A 21,704-nucleotide genomic window follows, 5' to 3' on the forward strand; every position below is an offset into this window, starting at 1 on the left:
GTGGTAACGGATATTGATATTTAACCGTGATTTTATTCAAAAGACGATAATCAATACACGGCCTCAAAGAGCCGTCTTTCTTAGACACAAAGAAAAAACCGGCTCCTAAGGGAGATGACGAAGGACGAATATGTCCCTTTTCCAAGGACTCCTTTATATATTCTCGCATAGCCGCGTGTTCAGGCACAGACAGATTAAATAAACGACCCTTAGGGTATTTACTACCCGGGATCAAGTCTATGGCACAATCGCACTCCCGGTGCGGAGGTAGTGAACCAACCTTGGGTTCTTCAAAAACGTCACGAAAGTCAGACAAGAATTCAGGAATCTCAGAGGGAATAGATGATGAAATGGAAACCAAAGGTACGTCCCCATGAGTTCCTTTACATCCCCAGCTTAACACAGACATAGCTCTCCAGTCGAGGACTGGGTTATGAGATTGCAGCCATGGCAATCCCAGCACCAAAACATCATGTAGATTATACAGCACCAGAAAGCGAATAACCTCCTGGTGATCCGGATTAACACGCATAGTCACTTGTGTCCAGTATTGTGGTTTATTACTAGCCAATGGGGTGGAGTCAATCCCTTTCAGAGGTATCGGAGCCTCCAATGGCTCCAAATCATACCCACAGCGTTTGGCAAAGGACCAATCCATAAGACTCAAAGCAGCGCCAGAGTCGACATAGGCGTCCGCGGTAATAGATGACAAAGAACAAATCAGGGTCACAGATAGAATAAACTTAGACTGTAAAGTGCTAATTGAAACAGACTTGTCAGGCTTCTTAGTACGCTTAAAGCATGCTGATATAACATGAGTTGAATCACCACAATAGAAGCACAACCCATTTTTTCGTCTAAAATTCTGCCGCTCGCTTCTGGACAGAATTCTATCACATTGCATATTTTCAGGCGTTTTCTCAGTAGACACCGCCAAATGGTGCACAGGTTTGCGCTCCCGCAGACGCCTATCGATCTGAATAGCCATCGTCATGGACTCATTCAGACTCGCAGGCACAGGGAACCCCACCATAACATCCTTAATGGCATCAGAGAGACCTTCTCTGAAAATCGCCGCCAGGGCGCACTCATTCCACTGAGTAAGCACAGACCATTTGCGGAATTTTTGGCAGTATATTTCAGCTTCATCTTGCCCCTGAGACAAAGACATCAAGGCCTTTTCCGCCTGAAGCTCTAAATGAGGTTCCTCATAAAGCAACCCCAAGGCCAGAAAAAACGCATCCACATTGAGCAACGCAGGATCCCCTGGTGCCAATGCAAAAGCCCAGTCCTGAGGGTCGCCCCGGAGCAAGGAAATTACAATCCTGACCTGCTGTGCAGGGTCTCCGGCAGAGCGAGACTTCAGGGACAAAAACAATTTGCAATTATTTTTAAAATTTTGAAAGTGAGATCTATTCCCCGAGAAGAATTCAGGCAAAGGAATTCTAGGCTCAGACATAGGTGCATGAACAACAAAATCTTGCAAATTTTGTACCTTTGTGGCGAGATTATTCAAACCTGTAGCTACACTCTGAAGATCCATTTGAAACAGGTGAACACAGAGCCATTCAAGGATTAGAAGGAGAGAAAGAGAGGAAGGCTGCAGCATAGGCAAACTAGCAAGTGATTAAATTAAGAGCACACTCAGAACTAGAGGAAAAAAAAAAAAAAAAATTGTAGCAGACTTCTTTTTTCTCTCCTTTCTCAGCCAGTAATTTAACCCTTTTTTAGGCCGGTCAAACTGTCGTGATTCTCAATGGCGAGAGAACATAGCCCAGCATATATGAGAACTAGCTCTTGGAAGATGGAAACTATACTGACCATGAACTAAACCTGCCGCACAACTAGAAGTGGCCGGGTAGCATGCCTACGTTTTTTATCCCTAGATGCCCAGCGCCAGCCGGAGAACTACCTAATCCTAGCAGAGGAAAAGACAGTCCTGGCTCACCTCTAGAGAAATTTTCCCAAAAGGCAGACAGAGGCCCCCACATATATTGGCGGTGATTTTAGATGAAATGACAAACGTAGTATGAAAATAGGTTTAGCAAAATCGAGGTCCGCTTACTAGATAGCATGAAGACAGAAAGGGCACTTTCATGGTCAGCAGAAAACCCTATCAAAACACCATCCAGAAATTACTTTAAGACTCTAGCATTAACTCATAACACCAGAGTGGCAATTTCCGCTCACAAGAGCTTTCCAGACACAGTAACGAAACAGCAGCTGTGAACAGGAACAAAATGCAAAAACACACAAGGACAAAAGTCCAACTTAGCTAGGAGTTGTCTAGTAGCAGGAACATGCACAGAAGGCTTCTGATTACATTGTTGACCGGCATGAAACTGACAGAGGAGCAAGGTTATATAGCGACTCCCACATCCTGATAGGAGCAGGTGAACAGAGGGGATGATGCACACAAGTACAATTCCACAAGTGGCCACCGGGGGAGCCCAGAATCCAATTTCACAACACCGGGCCCCTGCAATTTCCCTCAGACTAGGGAAATCCTGACTGACCCTCTACCTAGAGTTTACACTGATGGTGTGCATGTCTAGGCCTCCACCCTCACCCTGTCTCCTGTTTCAACCCTAGGCTGAAACCACCACCCAGTGAAGAGATAATACCCCAATAGCCACAGTTAGCACAGACAAGGATAACGGAAAATATACTCCACGCCGCAGTCACTCAGGAATACACTATAAATGCACAGGGCAAAACAAATACAAATATAGGAAGGAGTAAATAAGACAAAGGGTAATACACCACCAGATACGATACTCCAACTCCTAGCTCACCACTCCAGACCGAGATAACCAAGCACTAGACAGAAGCTATAATCGGCGACGCCCAATGTTCAGAAGAACTATTTAAAGGCAGTGGGCGTGGCCCAGCTTCCAATCCGAGCACCAGCTAAATTAACCCCGGACAGCTAGATAAAATCTAGCCGACGCCACTGAGCACATAGTGGACAAAAGCGGAATTACCGCTGTCTGTCGAACGCCCTGGTATGAACAGCGTCCGACATGACAGTACCCCGCCTTCTACGAGGGACCCCAGGGCCCTCACGGATTATAGGACCCGGCTTGTCCGGATGGCGGCGGTGAAACATACTGACCAACCGATCCGCATGAACGTCCGAGGCTGGTACCCAGGACCTTTCCTCAGGCCCATAACCACGCCAGTGTACCAAGTACTGTAAAGTGCGGCGCACTACACGATAGTCAACCACCTTGGAGACTTTGAATTCCAAATTACCATCCACCAAGACTGGAGGTGGCATCGGCGCCACGTCCACGGAACCCACCACCTTCTTTAAAAGAGATCTGTGGAACACGTTGTGTATCTTATACACCGTAGGAAGCTCCAATCGGTACGCTACTGGGTTAATGCCGGCGGCGACCCTAAATGGACCAATTAACCTTGGACCCAATTTAAGGGATGGTATCTTGAGTCTTATGTTTTTTGTGGATAACCACACCCAGTCATCCACACTCAGGTCCGGACCTTCCACACGCCTACTGTCAGGCACACATTTGTACTTAGCACCCACGCACAACAGGCGCTGTTTAACTCTCCTCCAGACTGATGACAATTGTGCTCCTAACTGGTCTTCCTCCAGAACGCCGGAAGAGCCTCTCTGACTCAAAGTACAAAATTGAGGATGTAGCCCGTAAACACAAAAAAACGGAGACTCCCAAGACGACTCCTGGCGGTGATTATTGATGGCAAACTCAGCCAAAGGATGGAACGTCGACCACTCCTCCTGGTTATCAGAAACAAAGCAGCGTAAGTACTGTTCCAAATTTTGGTTCATACGCTCGGTCTGACCATTTGACTGAGGATGAAACGCCGAAGAATGAGACAACTTGATCCCCAGCCGTGAGCAAAATGCTTTTCAAAATTTTGCCACAAACTGAGTACCCCTATCAGACACGATGTCAGACGGAACCCCATGAAGTCTGACCACCTCCTGCACAAATACCTGAGCCAGAGTCTTAGCGTTAGGCAACGAAGGCAAAGACACAAAGTGTGACATTTTTGAAAACCGATCAACAATCACCAAGATGACCGTGTTCCCAGCTGAGGAGGGCAAATCAGTGATGAAATCCATGGAGATTTCCGTCCATGGCTTACTAGGTACCTCAAGAGGAAGTAGTGTGCCAACAGGACGGGAGCGGGGCGTCTTAGCCCTAGCGCACGTGGTACAAGCTGACACGTATGAGACCACGTCCTGTCGCATCTTGGGCCACCAAAACCGACGTGACACCAACTCCAAGGTACCTCTAACCCCTGGGTGGCCAGCCAGGACAGCATCATGATGCTCCGCCATAACCTTTAAGCGGAGATGAAGCAGTACAAAAGATTTGTTGATGGGAAGCTCAGATGGTACCTCCTCCTGAGCCTCGGCAATCTCAGCCTCAACCTCGGTCGTGAGAGCCGAAGCCACAACACCCTTTTGGAGGATGGGTACAGGATCCTCCCGAGGTTCTCCCCCCAGAAAACACCTGGACAGAGCATCCGCCTTAGTGTTTTTAGACCCCGGTCTGTAAGTGACAACAAAGTTGAACTGCGTGAAAAACAATGCCCAGCGAGCCTGCCTGGGAGACAGACGCTTGGCAGACCCCAAATAAAGCAAATTCTTATGGTCGGTAATAACAGTAACCTGATGAACCGACCCCTCCAAGAAGTGTCGCCATTCCTCAAAGGCCAACTTGATTGCCAACAACTCCCTGTTGCCGATATCGTAGTTACGTTCGGCGGGCGAAAGTTTCTTGGAAAAATAGGCGCATGGATGCAAATCACTCAAAGATGAGCCTTGTGATAGTACCGCCCCCACACCAACCTCAGACGCATCGACTTCCACATCAAAAGGTTTTGATACGTCTGGCTGCACAAGAATGGGAGCTGAAACAAAACTGTTCTTAAGAAATTCAAATGCGCGCACAGCAGCCTCAGGCCAAACGGAGAAATTGGTACCCTTTTTAGTCATGTCAGTTAGCGGTTTAGCAATGATGGAAAAATCTTTGATAAATTTCCTATAGTAGTTAGAAAACCCAAGGAACCGCTGAAGTGCTTTCAGGTTATCAGGCCGTTCCCAATGCAGCACCGCTTGCACCTTAGCGGCGTCCATTTTAAAACCAGAAACAGACACAATATAACCCAAGAAAGGCAACTCTTGAACAGAAAATATACATTTCTCAAGTTTAGCATACAGCTTATTCTCTCTGAGAAGCTGTAACACCTGCCTGACATGATCTAAATGAGTATCACGGTCGCAAGAATATATGAGAATGTCATCTAGGTACACGATAACGAATTTCCCCAAAACATGCGAGAACACATCATTAATGAAATGTTGGAACACTGCAGGTGCGTTAGTCAACCCAAATGGCATCACCAAATTTTCGAAATTACCCTCAGGGGTATGAAAAGCTGTCTTCCACTCATCACCTTGACGGACTCTTATGAGGTTGTACGCCCCCTGAGGTCAAGCTTGGTAAACCATTTAGCACGTGCCACCTGATTGAACAAATCCGGTATCAATGGCATAGGGTATGGATCCCGAACTGTAATCTGGTTCAGCTCCCTGAAATCCAGACACGGGCGTAATCCGCCATCTTTCTTCTTCACGAAGAAGAACCCTGCTGCCACAGGCGAGGAGGAAGGCCTGATGTGCCCTTTGCTCAAACTTTCAGCAATGTAATCCTTTAACGCTTGTCTCTCCGGACCGGAGATGTTAAACATCCTTGCCTTAGGCAACTTGGCCCCTGGTTTAAACCTGATAGTACAGTAATAGGGACGATGTGGTGGCAACTCCGAACAACCTTTCTCAGAGAACACATCCACAAAATCCAGAAGTGACTCCGGAACGCTTGAAGTCACAGCAGACACACATGTGGCCAGGCAATTCTCCTGGCAGAACTCGCTCCACTGAATTATGTCCTGAGTTTTCCAGTCAGTTACGGGGTTGTGCATAGACAACCATGGAAAACCCCAAACCACCTGTGCAGGAAGATTCCTGAGCACCTTACATGTAACCTGCTCGGAATGTAGAACCCCAATGTGGAGCTTCACCTCAGCCACAAATTCAGTAATCTCCCCCTGTGAGAGAGGAGCAGCATTGATGGTGACCACGCGGATAGGATGAGGCAGTTTTTCAATCCTAAAACCTGCTGTGCGCGCAAACTCCTCATCAATGAGATTTGTGGCAGAACCACTATCCACAAAAACAGTGATTGGCAGCTCACTGCCTGTGATAATAACCTTAGCAGGGAGCATGCATTGAGAAACCACCATGGAGGCTATACATAAGCTCTGATTGGCCTCCTCCACACCCTCTGAGCTAAGAAGTTTTCCGCCGTTGCGTTTTTCTTAGACAGCAGAGGACAGATGTTAACAAAATGACCAGTTTTACCGTAGTAAAAACAGGCTCCCTGCTTCCTGAGCACAGTGGCTCGGCGCTTAACATGTGACACCCCTGCGATTTGCATAGGCTCCGTGGGCTCACCTGCAGCAACCTCACATGAACCTACACCTTCTCCCATAGGCGGCGTCTCATGCTCCCCCTGACACAAACGGTGATCAATGCGGACGACCAGACTCATAGCGGAATCTACAGAAGCAGGAGTCTCGTACAACAGAAGGGCTTTTTTAACCCTTCCAGAAACCCCATGAATAAACTGACTCCGCAGCGCTGGATCATTCCACTGTGTGTCGACCGCCCAGGGACGAAATTCAGAACAGTAATCCTCTGCAACTCGCTCCCCCTGGCGAATAGTGCGTATCTTAAATTCTGCTAGAGCCATTCTGTCAGGCTCATCATAAATGTTTCCAAGAGAGGAAAAAAAACTCTCCACAGAGTCAAATGCAGCAGAATCAGATGGCAAAGAAAACGCCCATGCTTGGGGATCCCTGCTTAACAATGACAACACCAGGCCCACACGCTGAGCCTCATTACCCAAGGAGATCGGGCACATTCGGAAATATAGTTTGCAAGCTTCACGAAAAGAAACAAATTTACTGCGTTCCCCAGCAAACTTTTCAGGCAAAGGAAACTTAGGCTCAGCAACTCTACCTGTCGCTCCAGCTTGCACATTAGATACTGCTAGTCCCTGTTGCTGCACTGCCCCCCTCAACTCAGTGACCTGTAGGGACAGCGCCTCCAACTGGTGGGTTATGGAAGTCATGGGATCCATGACAAAACAAAAAAAAAGGAAACCTCTTCTTTTTTTTTTCTTTTTTTAAGGCCGATTATAATGTCACGGGAAGCCTAGGTGGGCAAGAGCTAATAACCCGGGCCCCTGCAATTTCCCTCAGACTAGGGAAATCCTGGCTGACCCTCTACCTAGAGTTTACACTGATGGTGTGCATGTCTAGGCCTCCACCCTCACCCTGTCTCCTGTTTCAACCCTAGGCTGAAACCACCACCCAGTGAAGAGATAATACCCCAATAGCCACAGTTAGCACAGACAAGGATAACGGAAAATATACTCCACGCCGCAGTCACTCAGGAATACACTATAAATGCACAGGGCAAAACAAATACAAATATAGGAAGGAGTAAATAAGACAAAGGGTAATACACCACCAGATACGATACTCCAACTCCTAGTTCACCACTCTACACCGAGATAACCAAGCACTAGACAGAAGCTATAATCGGCGACGCCCAATGTTCAGAAGAACTATTTAAAGGCAGTGGGCATGGCCCAGCTTCCAATCCGAGCACCAGCTAAATTAACCCCGGACCAGCTAGATAAAATCTAGCCGACGCTACTGAGCACATAGTGGACAAAAGCAGAATTACCGCTGTCTGTCGAACGCACTGGTATGAACAGCGTCCGACATGACAGATATAAGCTTGTTATATCTAATGAGAAACTGGTGGCAGCATACCTTTTTGGTGTTATTGCGGGATCCTGGCAGTGACAAACTGGAGGTTTGTATATATATATATATATATATATATATATATATATATATATTCCGGGCCTGGGACTGGTGATATATATACTGCCCTCACTGCAGTGTGCCCTGATAATCAGCACGTAACAGGGCGGCCTCTCCAGTGACTACTTATCCTAGGTGCAGTTCCCTGACTGACCTGAGGGTAAGGGGGCGCCAGAGAGCTGTGACTGTGTAAGCTATGTTACCGATTGGTGATGACGGTGGGATATCTATGTCCTCCCTGCTCTCATTTGTCACAGTGAGTATTTCATTTTTTTAAATGTTTGGAGCAATATATGGGGCCCATCATATTGGGCCCATTATATATGAAGCATTATATGGGGCCAATTATATATTGAGCATCATATATTTTCCATTATATACGGCACTTTATATGGGGCTCATTATATTTGGAGCAACATATGGGGCCCATTGTATAAGGAGATTTATATGGGGCCTATTATATATGGAGAATCATACAGGTGCTTCTCACAAAATTAGAATATCACCAGTTAATTTATTTCAGTTCTTCAATACAAAAAGTGAAACTCATATATTAGAGTAATTAAAAACAGAGTGATCTATTTCATGTGTTTATTTCTGTTAATGTTGATGAATATGTCTTACAGCCAATGAAAACCCAAAAGTCATTATCTCAGTAAATTAGAATAATTAACAAAAAAACACCTACAAAGGCTTCCTAAGCATTTAAATAGGTCCCTTAGTCTGTTTCAGTAGGCTCCACAATCATGGGGAAGACTGCTGACGTGACAGATGAAAGTACATTTTGCATTTCATTTGGAAATCAAGGTCCCAGCATCTGGAAGAAGAGTGGAGAGGCCACAATCCAAGCTGCTTCAGGTCCAGTGTGAAGTTTCTTCAATCAGTGATGGTTTGGGGAGCCAGGTCATCTGCTGATGGAAATTTAATTTTCCAGCAGGAGTTGGCACCTGTCCACACTGCCATATATGGGGCTCATTTTTCTGTATGAAGCAAAATATAGGGTCCATTATACTGTATGGAGCAATATATGAGGCTCATTATACTGTATGGATCATTATATGGGGCTCATTATTCTGTATGGAGGACTATACTGTCTGGATTCTGAGCTATGGTAGAATTTACAATAGATATCACTCATGTAATGTAAGAAAGCAAGTGGCATTGGCATTGTACTATACTGTACTTATATTTCAGTGCCATATCTGTGCATCATGAATTGTGGTATGTGTTAAAGGGGCCCACTGAGACTTTTTCACCGGGGGCCCGCAAAAACCTGGAGCCGGCCCTGGATGGAATAATGATAATGGAGTGCCACTTTCATCTTTTTTGTGATCTTTAAAATTATACTCACGCTATAGTTGTTATAAAAAAAAATTCATGGGAAAAGAATTCTTAAAAAAAAATGTGGCCACCTTTGTTTTACAATGGCCATAGCTGAATCTTCCACTCTTATTATTAGATCAATTCTAGGTTGATACATATGTGCTATGTAATTTTAATAAAATATCTTTAAAGTGGTCAGAGCTCTATTTTCCTTATTAACATCCCTAGCATGGGTTCAAAAGAGAACACGATACCTGCAAGGGCCACTAGAGGGAGCACAAAAACTGACTGCATACACTGCATAAACAGTATACACCTAGCTCCTAAGCTCCCTCTAGTGGTGGCTGCGAACAAGTTATTTTTAAAATGTATGTTTATGCTTCATAAAAGCGAGGCACAATAACAACAAAAATATATCAAATATTTAGTTAGTGTCACTTTCTTCTGCCATCCTCATTTTTCACATTATAGCCTTTTATTCGGAAACTTGTCAAATGGATGAAATTAAGCACAGCGTTTTCCAAAAAATGAAATATCACCAATTTGAAATCAATCTGGTCTCCTTTGTGGTCACGGTCATTTTGGCCTTTCTTTTAAGTACTTGATTTGTTTTTTCTTCGGATCTCTTTTGTTATTATTTTAATGGATCAATATATTTTCGTTGCTTTGTGAAGTGTCATTATTGCCGGTTCCATTTTCATGCCACTTGCACTAAATAGCTTTCAGGGGAGGCTGAGGATATCATATTCCTCATCTCGACCTGAAGTTTAGTTCGCCTAATGCTCTATCAAACAGCCAGTCGCTATTTCATTGTTTCTTTTCAGCAGCAAAGTGACAGACTCTCCTCTCCGTTCAATCAATAATGGCTTATAACTGTTCTATGGATACTTTTAGAGCTCTTTGCTGATTTTTTTTTTTTTGCATAATATTAAAAACAAAGTATTTTCACTGAATTCTTTGAATAATAGACAAAGATTTCAGGTTAAGAACCTATATACAAGAAAAATGAAAAAAGCAGTTTAATGACTGTTTACTTTTTGAACCAATGCAACGTAAAGGTTTCATTCATCAAAACCATTAGTTTGGGAACCCAATTACATAACATCCATATGCACAGTGTGGAGTATGGAAGAGGAATGTTCTAAAGACGCTTCTTGTAAGACATTCACATATTAGACCCTAAGTGGATGGTGCATGTCTGGATCTAGAGGTGGAGCTTTAAAGGGAACCCGTCAGTCGATTCATGCTGCCAAAACCACTGGAAATGTGGATCAGTATCTGGGTAAAAGATTGAAGCCACGTATGTTTTTCTCTGAAACGCTCCAAGGTATCAGATAAAACATAGTTTAAATGGGGTATCTGAGGCTAAATTAATATTCTTTCAATGAGCCAAAAAACAACCTCCCTATTCTATTTGGCCTCAGCTCAGAGTGGTCACTGACCAATCCTGCCAGTGACTCAACTGCTCCTCAACAACAGAGAAGCTCTTCTTCTTCCGGCTGCTATCTTGATAAGGCGTGACTGCTGACATCATGCTGATTGACAGCTAGCTTCCCACATTTATGCAGCGAAGAGCCAGTTGTCAATCAGCATGATGTCAGAAGCAGAGATGGGCGGACCTCTGGATGTTCGGGTCCAGCAGGTTCGGCCTAACAACTAAAAAAAGTTTGGGTTCGAATATCAGAACAGTACCCAGAGCCGAACCCAAACACAGACCCTGAGTGAATGGATGAACCTGAACATCCAGTGTTTGCCAAGCTGTCATGCACATGACAAGCACTGCCTCTGATCGGCGATAAAATCATTACTGCTGGTCAGACAGCCGCAGATCCCATGCTATCAAATGACAATGTGAGCCCGCAGCTGTGATTAGAGGTAAACATTTTGCCTCCGCTCACTGGCGTCACCTTATGGGACAACTGCTCCCATCAGCCAATGCCTGCTGCAGCTAATAACAGTGAGAGCAGGAGTCGGCTGCTCTTTAAGTAAATAATAGAAAAAAACTGTGTGGGTTCCCCTGTATTTTGATAACCAGCCAGGCAAAACTGACAGCTGGAAGCTGCAACCCTCAGCTGTCAGCTTTAGCAAAGCTGGTTATCAAAAAGAGAGGGGTTTCCACACTGTTTTTAATTATTTACATAGACAATTTAAAAAGACACCATGTTGTCCCTCCCCCCATTTTTGACAACCAGCTTTGCTAAAGCAGACAGCTGGGGGCCCCACCAGCCTAAAAATTACATACCCGCAGCCACCCAAAAAAGGCAAATTTATTAGATGTGCCAATTCTGTGGGAAGAGCTGAGTTCGTCCATCTCTAGTCAGAAGTCACACTCCATCAACAAAGCAGAGTGGAAAAAAAAGCAACTGCTTTGTCAGTGTAATGTCAGCAGAATCCTCAGGCCATTGATCTCGCTGTGTTGGCAGAGATTGATGGCTGGTAGAACAGCAAGGAAGGTAGTTAGTAACTTTCCACCTGCTAACACTTAGGCTCACAGTAATAGAATTTTTCCTTGATAATACCTTTAACAGTCTGACCAGGGACCGTAGGTAGAGTCCAGCACCACCCCTGGCTTCTCCTCACATTGTTTTATTTGACAGGTATCTCCAGTATGTGTACATAGGCAAAGATATGTCAATCAGCTGAAGTGGAGTATGGACAAGGTGCTTTATGGGATACAAAAGCCTTCTTGCCACATAGGATGACTGCACAGCTGTGGTGTGAGGTCTTCTACTGATTATTTTGCATTATTGTGACAAGCCTAAAGTCTCACTGTCATTTCAGGAGTCATTTCTCATCTCCAGGACTTCTCTCATGCTGCACCAATTTTCTGGGATGCGCTACCCAAGACAATTCTCTGTATCCTCAGTTTCAAGCTCGTCATAAAAACACATTTCTTTAGACTGGATTGTCAACTCACCACACTCATCTAACTTATTATCCTGTGTTCTATCTTCTATACACTCATTAGCACTCTTTATCTGAACTTGTACAGAGCCTGGCTGATGACGGGTTCATGCAGAGTTGTGTGAATACCCTATTTACAATATTGATGGCTGCGCTATGCAATACAGGCACTTTTTACCACTAACCTTTTGTGTCTCCCCTATTTCTTCATAGATTGTAAGCTTGCGAGCAGGACCCCAGCTCCTTTTAGCTGCAGCTTAATGTCCTATTCCTGTCGTTAGTTCCTAATTTTGTACAATATTTAAAGTGTTATAATAATCAATACAAGTTGCAGCACTCGCAAGCTTGGGTCCGGTGATCTATCCATGATGATAATACCATGCTGGTACTTTGTGTTGTTCCTCCTGTACTTTGCTCTGATGACTGTATCTAGTAATTTCCAAGCATTTAATGGACAGATTTGTATGGTTAGCCATATAGTGGTACTCACTTTAAATTCACTGTCGATAAATACCAGCTGAGCCTAGACCTTTGATGTCTTTTCTTATGAAAGTTGACATTATCAACATCATCATTTAATAAACCAGGCAATATAATCTCAGAAATGACACACTTTTTTCATATTTTTGGTTCACTGTAAATATACAGATGTGAACAAAAGTTTGGAGATCAACACAAATTTTGGCTTTCTCAAAGTTTTCTGCTTCAGTTTTTGTAGACCTTTTAGTCGGATGCTTAAGGTTTTCTTAAGTTTTTAAAATTTTACTGACAAATTCATCAAGTTTATGCAAAGACTTCATATTTCCAATGTTGACACTTATTCCTCAGGATTTGTGTTCTTCATCTTGGCAACTGGATGTCACCTTCTGGGCCAAATTCTGACAGAGGACAACCCTTTTTTGTCCAGTCAGTGCTTGGAGTTTATCACAATATCTGTTCTTTTATTTGTTCACCCGCCTTTTTGAGGATTGACCACAGGTTCTCAATGGGGAGATCTGGTGAGTTTCTTGACCATGGACCCAAAATGTCCTTGTTTTCTTCATTTATGCTTTGTGACATGGTCTCCATCATGCTCGAAAAAGCATTGTTCATCCCCAATCTGCTCCTGGATGGTTGGGAGAAGATGCTCTCTGGGGATGTTAAGATCACATTCTTTAATATTGGCAGTGTTCTTGGGCAAAATTGTCAGTGAGCCCACCTCCACTGAATGAAATGCTACCCCACACATGAATGATCTCAGGATGCTTTACTGTTGTCATGACACAGGACTCATGGTAGCACTCACCTTTTCATCACAGGACAATCATTTTTCCAGATGTCCCAAACAGTCTGATGGTGTGTTATTCACAAATTATGCATGGAACTCCGTTCAGCTTCCCCAGTTTAGATGTTGCCTGTAGGGTTGAGCGAAACGGGTCGGCCATTTTCAGAAGTCGCCGACTTTTGGCAAAGTCGGGTTTCATGAAACCCGACCCGACCCCTGTGTGGGGTCGGCCATGAGGTCGGCGATCTTCTGAATCTGGTATCGGAATTCCGATACCGAGTTCCGATATGTTTGCGATATCGGGAATCAGGATCGGAATCCATATTTAAGTGTTAAATAAAGAATCAAAATAAAAAATATTGATATACTCACCCTCGGACGCGCCCTGGTACTAACCGGCAGCCTTCCTTCCTAAGAATGAGCGTGTGAATGACCTGCGGTGACGTCGCGGCATGTGATTGGTCGCGAGCGGTCACATGGGCGGTCACGCGACCAATCACAAGCCGCAATGTCATCTAAGGTCCTTCACGCGCTCATTCTTAGGAAGGAAGGCTGCCGGAAAGAAGCAGGGCATGTCCGAGGGTGAGTATATACCTAATAGGAATATACTCACCCTCGGACGCGCCCTGCTTCTTTCCGGCAGCCTTCCTTCCTAAGAATGAGCGCGTGAAGGACCTTAGATGACGTCGCGGCTTGTGATTGGTCGCGTGACTGCCCATGTGACCGCTCGCGACCAATCACAAGCCGTGACATCACCGCAGGTCATTCACGCGCTCATTCTTAGGAAGAAAGGCTGCCGGTTAGTACCAGGGCGCGTCCGAGGGTGAGTATATCAATATTTTTTATTTTTATTCTTTATTTTACACATTAATATGGATCCCAGGGCCTGAAGGAGAGTTTCCTCTCCTTCAGACCCTGGGAACCATAATATCCCATTGCACTGCATTGTTTTTCGTGTTTCGGCCGACCCCCGACCCCGACTTTTTTATAGGATCGGCCGATTTCACTCGACCCGACTTTTGAGAAAGTCGGGTTTCGTGAAACCCTACCCGATCCTATAAAAATAAAAGTCACTCAACCCTAGTTGCCTGGCTTGGCACGTAGAGAAGTGAGACGTAAGTGATATTATATCCATATAAACGGTACATCTTGACATGGTTGGATGGTTTTTGCACTTTTTAACATGTGTAGCAATAGTGGAATGAATGCACTCATTTGATTCAGGGTGCTGATGCATCATTTATATATATAGAGATCCTATAATGTAATTGAACTTGAATTAACCCTTTATACAGAATCTGTCAGTCTGTTTCTATTTAATCTAAGATGATGTTGGAAAGACCCTGATTCCAGCGATATGTCACTTAATGGGACACTTGTCATAGTTTCGACAAAATCATAGTTTTTATCAGCAGAAGATTATCACTACAAGACTAGTTGTCTTGTGCCTCCTAGTCCTATAAAACCCCGCCTCCCAGTGTACACAGAAAGATGCCAATCAGTGGAGTGGGTGGAGTTATATAGGGCTCACTATTTAGGGAACTCCTGTAAGATAGCAAATACCTGGCAAAAGATCTCCTTTATATATATATATATATATATATATATATATATATATATATATATATATATATATATATATATATATATATATATATATATATATATATATATATATATATATATATATAAACCCGAGTTTTGTTTTTGGATCATTTCGAATTTGCTATTGACAGGTATGAATGTCACAGTGCTAACAAGACACAACCAGTACGTCTAATAGAATACTTAATTAAAATGTTCTTTTAAAATCTGTTGTTCAATTGACCTGTAACTACGATGCTTATTAAAAATATTGACCCCCCTGTACTTGTTCGTATTTTATTTTGGTACATTACATTACTTTGAAATTAATTAGACTTTTTGTGACACTGATGAAAAGACAAATACTCTCTCTTTGGCTTATTATGTGACTTTTACAAAATCGTCTGTTCCGGCAATGATTTAGGTGTAGCATTAATAGGGGTGAAAGCTTCTACATTTTAATTATTTTGTGGGTTTTAATTGTAATGAATATAGATTTCTTAGTGGAGATTTGTTTTAGCGCCACATCAAAGAATCTTTCTGTGTTGCTTAGTATAAAAAGCCTGATTTATTCTACTGCTTTATTCCATGATATTAAGCAATAAATCATGAACAAGGCCAAGCGCAAATCACTAAAGGGGTTGTCTCATTTGAAAGAGTAAGGTATAGGGGGACAAAAACAATACAAAACAAGTAAAAAACTACATCTTTTACTCGCCCTCTTTTGGTTCATTCCAGCCACTCACGGCTACTGCAGTCTTTGTTTACCAGCTGTAGTGCTAACGACACACTGGCAGCGCTGCAGCCAATCATTGAGCTCAGCGGTCCTGCAGATGTATACAGCACGAGCTGTTGAGCTGACAAACGGGCTGCAAAGTTATCGACATGAGATAACCGCTGCAGCCAATCGGCAAAAATCTGAGCAACAGAGAAATGCATCTCTGTACCCTGAGCCTTTGAAAAATGTTTGAAGCAGGGCACCCCGTTTACAGAGAAATACAAAATAGTCAGAATTACTTAAATAGAGTTACTCGTGTTCTGTAACTTTCAGTACCAGGGTGGTCAAGTGCATCAAGAGCACGAAGAAGTCGCTAGACACTTATCTGCCCCAATAGTCTCCCTTGTGTCTCGGTTCCCCGGAAGGCGGCAGCTACTAAGGTATTTTTTTTCTGAAATGCTGCAGCGTTGCAGAGTTAAACATATGGCTGCGATCGTACAGCCAGTTCATGATACATGCCGCCCCTAGATCGTTCAGCATGTATCATCTGCCAGGTCCACTTTAAAGGATTTTTACAGGATCAGAATATTGATGGCCTGTATAAAAGATAGGCTTATAATTAGAGTTGAGAGAATTTTGCAAGATTTGGTTGAGATTACGATCGCCGGCGAATATTGTATTTGCAATATTTGCCGAACGCCATTGGAGTCAATAGAGTAGAAATGATTGAATATGTTCGGAACCGATCATCAAACATACATTCGGCATGAATAGGGTACCAATATGACACGAATATGGTAACTTCAGATTTGACGATCGTTTCCGAGCATATTTGCTCAACTCTGCTTATAATGTCCGATAGTTGGAGGTCTGACTCCCATTCCACCCCTCGTAAATCGGTAGTTTGAAGATAATTCTACTGTATATAACTATAATGCTGCTGTCCCACTATCATCAATGGAAAATGCTGCATTAAAAAGTAGAGAAGCTACTATGTAGTGGACACATAGGTGAGCATAGCCGAAGAGGCTGAGGGCTTGTCTACCACAGCCATCCCCATCTCTCAATTAAGACCAATGACATAAATGGATGAGGAAATGGTCAGTATAGTTCCTACTGTATTTGAATTATCTAATGGACCAAAACTTCTAAACGCTCCCAATATCAATAACCACAAAATCCTTTAAAATCATAGGAGTAAAAGCCAAATGTAAAAATATAAAAATAAATGTTTTACTGTACTGAAAAGTAAAGGAAGGTGAGGTAGACCTGTGAGGCAAAGGAGCATTCCTGATGCATGTTTCCCGTAGAGCTTCCTCCGAGGGGTCCATTGAGTTTCACAGTGATGAGCATGGAGAGTGTGAAAACAGTGGATAACTTTCAGAGAGTACTTTACACACTGATAATATTCTGCAGGTTAGAATTTCTGTGAAATCCTATAAATGTCCCGGACAAACCTGCTAGTTCTAATATGTCAGACACATTACATTTAGTAGTAGCTTTTCATTACCCTTAATCCAATAATCCAACACTTTTCATATCATCTAGACATTATTATTTGAATATCTGCATCTTTTTATAGAAACATACTCATTAACAATTTTTCCAAAAAGCTTTCGACAGTACTGTGAAATTTTAGATTGTCACCTATCAGTATCTGTAAGGAACACGTCTTACACAGTGACACAATGACACATTACGTGTTTTTTGAAATTGCTCGAAAATTTGACAACTGTTAAATAATTGGCAGAATGGATAGATATTTAGTGCGGTCTTCAAAAAGTTTTATTTTTGTTCAGGATAGATTTGCAGTTATACTTTCTAACTACTGATTTACACGGAATAAAATATACATAAATGAGCTACATTTGCAGAGTGTGGTTTTGAAACAATTTAATTGAAGCGATGGACGTACAAGTTGACTTTCAACAGTGAACAGCATGAATCTAAATTTTTAGACCAATTGCTACTAGAGATGAGCAAATCTGTTCGGCTCCCTCCTTATTCGAAAAGCTATAGCGCTTACCGAGTAATCTACAGAAGGAACCCAGCTTCCTGGATCGTTCCTGCTGATCATCTGTCCAGCACCACAGCTGCATGTGTCGCAGCTGTTTCACTGTCACAGTGTAACAAGGGGCCCTGGGGTGGTAGTCCTGACCGAGCTCACCTACTAAACACAGTCAGTAGACACCCCAGCCCCTTGTACATGCAATCTGGGATGGATTCAGTCTTTCCCCCAAACAGAGTTACCTTGTCTCCTTGGGCCACAGCAGTCCACGCAATTAAGAATCCAGAGATGCAGCTGTATTCCAACAAAGAAAACATCATTTTTATTGAACAGAGGAGAAGGATGGACAAAAGAGACAATTTTCAACACTGGAGTTCCTGCTGTCACCCTCACATTTGCTGCAGTCGTACCCACAACAGCCACAGCAGCTGAGGATCACAGTTGTCCAACTGCTGGAATCTGGGCGCCTGAGACCCCTACAGCAAAGGCCCCTCTAATGTCCAGAGAGCCTGTGTTCTAGTCCTTTTTTAGTCCTTGGTGATCTTTAGCCCAGGGCACTAAACTTCTCCCATCTGGGGGGTCTGGCAGTGCCCCGTCTGTCTATACTTCTGCACTGGGGAGAATAATGGTATGCACTCTGATCAAAACAATGTGAGGTGCTGGTAAGATAGACCCGGAGGCCCGAAGAGTCACGTAACCAAAAATTACCGCACCCTCTGACTCGATATGATGCAAAAAAGTGTTCAACAAGTTTATTACAAAAAAAGAAAAGTTGCCATGGAATAAACAGTTTACAATGTTTATTCCATGGCAACTTTTCTTTTTTTGGTTACGTTATACTTCTGCACTGGTCAGCAATCCCAGCAGTTCTGGAGGGAGGTCTGATGGTGGCCCCGAGTATCACAAAAATACAATTTAGAAAGTTGCTTAAAGTTTGCATTTAAGAAACAAATGATGAAAAAAATATTTTTTTCATTTTCAGATCAAAGGTGTCCATATTATTTATGTTCTCCACAAGGACAGCAACAATAAGTAAAAAAGTCATGTTGATAACACATATGTTCAAAGAATGTTTTCAAAATGACATAAACAATAGATGGAGATATTTTAGCTAGAATAATACAATGTGATAAACCTGGTCATTATTTGTCAATGTCGAAGCATTCCTTTAAGTCGGCGGATAAACACGTGTTACTGTGCTGCATTGAAGTCTGCACTAAAACACCATTTCACTCATTAATGAATAGAACAATACAAGTGAACGTTCTGTAAAAAAAAACAATACAAATTCTAAGCAGGTGTCAAAAAGACAAAAAATCAGCTGCCAAGAATATACTTTGAACACAATTTTCTGCAGGAATCCTTATCTGTATGAAAGTATTGTTAATTATATTGTGTTCCTATTTACCAAAGCTGTCATCATACATTTTCTGTACTTTCCAAACTTTTTAAGTACAAATATAAAAAATGTAACCTCACTGAAAAATGCAATTAAAATGAATTGACCCAAAAATGTTACTCAATTTTCATCGAAGTGATAGTGGTTTAAGGGGGTGAAAAAATACTCTTTTGGACACTAGTGGGGGCACTTTAGCATGTAGGGTTCTTAACAACTTAGGGTTAAGTGTAGGAGGGGCTGCCGGGAGTTAAGGCTGGGTGAGTAGGAAGTTAGTTCAGACGGGGCCAGGGCGCCCGAAGTGTCCACATGGGCTATAGGCCCAGAACGGCTTGGCAGCCATATAACATTATTCAGTGAAAGTCCCAGCTATTGAACATTGGTACAGTGAGCCAGAACAGCAGCTTATATGTGGCGACTCATCACTTGGGCGGAGGCTCTTAGGGCCGGAGTCGGACGGGCTGAGGAGCAGAAGGATGCTGTAGCTTCACCAGGAGTAGAACAAAGAGGTTGGTTGCTTTTCCAGAGGCAACTAAACCAGGTGGCTGATGATTTCAAGTCTGGGGCAAAACAGGCAGAAGGAGTGTTCATTATGGCAAGGCTAAGCCAGGAAGAAGCTGGAAGCAGTCTAGGACGGTCTGGTTCGAGTACGTGCCGTGCTGAAGTGTAAGCAAAGTAGGGAAAGCTGAGGAAGCATGTCCAGATGGATGTGTCAGAATTGAGAAGTGATTTGTCAACTGTGGATATATTGTGTGAAGTTTTCAGTAAATAAACCGTTCAAGTTACCATGGACTGTTATCTCAGTTACTTGGAGTCGCCTCGAAGAGGGGCTATCGCCGCTTGGGAAGTGCCGGGTGGGACCTGAACCTGGAAATGCAGGTACGCTGAATAGTGGACTTTGCTTTTCTGTGAGGGAAAGCCTGGATGCTGATGCTCTAGCATTTCTGGCCATGACTATAGTCCTGGCCGATCCTTACAGAGAAAGTAGATTTCCATACTAATAGCTCCTTGACCATGTTACCTTCATATTTGTTACAGAATAGGAGGATCTTGTGGCCCCTTGTTTGAATCTTCTTCGTCCTGGTTGCTAATGTTTCAGCTTTGCGATAAAAATGATGTAACACAACATACAGAAGATATGGACCCACAGGATTGCTAATGGATTTGGCTTAGTAGGAGAGATAAGCAAAGCAGCATTTGGGTAATGATGACTATAAACTAGAAAAAGTCTGGGCAGGCAGCAGATAAAAAGATGCAGCCTGGTGCAAGCCAGTCTTTGTGTAATCACGATAGACTAGTGATGGCCAAGGCAGGAAGCAGATGTAGCCTGATGTGCTAGTGTCATGTGGTTACCGTGCCAATGTGAAGCCAGAAGACCGCAGCCTCTGATTGCTCCTACTCCGAGGCAGAGAAGAAGCACTTCTTCATTTTAAATGTGTTTATTCCTTCTTGCACAAAAGGGATTTATCGGCCATGGTTGGAAATCCGTGTGCTCACAGCTGAGCTTGGTTAGCCACTCCTTTTCCCTTTATAATCTGGGCTCTAATACAAATCCTTGCCAGAGCTAGCATTTTTGCTGCATGGCTAAAGGAGGGAGAGGAGTTCTTAAGAGAAAGAGAGTTGGAGGAGGTATTAGTGACTGTTGCTTGGTTTGTATGCATGGTAATTCCTTATCGATCTCTATTTTGGTTTATTCCCCTACCTTCACACCAGAGGCATAGCTAGGGTTTTGGCTCATGGGGGGGGGGGCGAGGCTTCTGAGTGGGCCCCTAACCAGGTAACCTTGATTACAACTCTGTGATGCACCCTAATTCTGGAGGAGAACCTCAGCAGATGCCCACGCTGTTACTGAAGATAATCTCTATATAAAGACCAATATGAATATTACCGCCATATGGTCAGTGGTAGATACCAGCCCTACAGAACATATAAGGCTACGTTCACATTTGCGTTGTGCGCCGCAGCGTCGGCGCCGCAATGCACAACGCAAACAAAAACGCAGCAAAACGCATGCACAACGCTGCGTTTTGCGCCGCATGCGTCCTTTTTTTCATTGATTTTGGACGCAGCAAAAATGCAACTTGCTGCGTCCTCTGCGCCCGGACGCGGGCGCCGCAGGGACGCATGCGGCGCAAAACGCAAGTGCGACGCATGTCTATGCGCCCCCATGTTAAATATAGGGGCGCATGACGCATGCGGCGACGCTGTGGCGCCCGACGCTGCGGCACCGACCGCAAATGTGAACGTAGACTTACAGATCACTGCACAGTTACAGATAATGTCTAACCGCTGACGTTCTTTCTGATGGAATCCCGTCTTTTCCATCTGGCCCAGACCGACATGACAACTTCTTCCAGCTACAATTGTTCTGCAGAGATTACAACAAAGACTCATTTCACTTCTCACATTCCAGCCCCATCACCATCTATCCCCAACCTGCACAAACTCCTCATCCTGCTGATACCCCAATACTGAGCCACTGCTGCCGTATGTGTCCCTATTACTGCCCCTGATACCCCAATACTGAGCCACTGCTGCCGTATGTGTCCCTATTACT

Source organism: Ranitomeya variabilis, chromosome 5 (genome assembly GCF_051348905.1).
Source record: "Ranitomeya variabilis isolate aRanVar5 chromosome 5, aRanVar5.hap1, whole genome shotgun sequence".
Lineage (NCBI taxonomy): Eukaryota > Metazoa > Chordata > Amphibia > Anura > Dendrobatidae > Ranitomeya > Ranitomeya variabilis.